We start from the raw sequence: 1,596 nt of genomic DNA, 5'->3' as shown, positions 1-1,596 counted from the left end.
GGTTAGCAGTGTGGTTACAGTACGGGTTAAGGTTAGGTTTAGGCATTAGGGTTAGCAGTGTGGTTACGGTACGGGTTAAGGTTAAGGTTAGGGTTAAGGTTAGGGTTAGCAGTGTGGTTACGGTACGGGTTAAGGTTAGGGTTAAGGTTAAGGTTAGGGTTAGCAGTGTGGTTACGGTACGGGTTAAGGTTAGGGTTAAGGTTAAGGTTAGGGTTAGCAGTGTGGTTACGGTACGGGTTAGGGTTAAGGTTAGGATGACTTTCTGTCCCACTGTCACAAAACGACAAACAGTTGTGTTTAGTAAGGCTGTATTCCATTCATGTCATTCAGCAAAACATATTATTCAATAACTGTTTCATATTGCAATATTTGAATTGAAGAAAAAAGGAAGAGCACTGCGAGCAATTAAATATTTCTCAGATACACACCATAAACATAAAAACTATTCTTAATACAAAATAGTACTTGGCATTCAACATAGAAAGGCTTTCTCTTTTTTCCCAAAAGCTTATAAAATGACTATGACTGGTTGATTTAATCCTACAGACTAAATGTGAATCACAACAAATCCCTCACCAAAGAAGATGAGGGGGGAAGCATGCATTATTATGAATGACAATCAACATGTTTACAGTACCAGTCAGAAGTTTGGACACACATACTCATTCAAGTGTTTTTCTTAATTTTTTATATTTTCTACATTGTGGAATAATAGTTAAGACATCAAACCTATGAAATAACACATATGGAATCACGTAGTAACCAAAAAAGTGTTAAACAAATCAAAATATATATATTTTAGATTATAGATTCTTCAAAGTAACCACCCTTTGCCTTGATGACAGCTTTGCACACTCCTGGCATTCTCTCAATCAGCTTCACCTGGAATGCTTTTCCAACAGCTGAGCACTTTTGGCTGCTTTTCCTACACTCTGCGGCCCTACTCATCCCAAACCAAACCATCTCAATTTGGTTGAGGTTGGGGGATTGTGGAGGCCAGGTCGTCTGATGCCACACTCCATCACTCTCCTTATTGGTTAAATAGCCCTTACACAGCCTGGAAGTGTGTTAGGTCATTGTTCTGTTGAAAAACAAATGATAGTCCCACTACGCACAAGCCAGATGGGATGGCGTATCGCTGCAGAATGTTGTGGTAGCCATGCTGGTTAAGTGTGCATTAAATTCTAAATAAATCACAGACAGTGTCACCAGCAAAGCACCCCCACACCATCACACCTCCTCCTCCATGCTTCATGGTGGGAACCACACATGCGGAGATCATCCGTTCACCTACTCTGCATTTCCCAAAGACACAGCGGTCTTCTCAATTTGGTTGATCTCCATATGTGTTATTTCATAGTTTTTATGTCTTCACTATTATTATACAATGTATAAAATAGTAAAATAAAGAAAAACCTTTGAATGACTAGGTGTGTCTAAACGTTTGACTGGTCCTGTATGTACAGTATATAAACATCAATGCAAAGAGGAATCCTTTTTACTAAAACTTTAGTTTTCACTTCTGGTATGACGTACTTGCATATAGACTGACACCTACACACACCTACACAAAACTGCTATAGAATCAAAATACGT

Source organism: Salvelinus namaycush, unplaced genomic scaffold, assembly GCF_016432855.1.
Source record: "Salvelinus namaycush isolate Seneca unplaced genomic scaffold, SaNama_1.0 Scaffold37, whole genome shotgun sequence".
In the NCBI taxonomy this organism is placed as follows: domain Eukaryota; kingdom Metazoa; phylum Chordata; class Actinopteri; order Salmoniformes; family Salmonidae; genus Salvelinus; species Salvelinus namaycush.
This window is presented reverse-complemented; position numbering follows the sequence as displayed.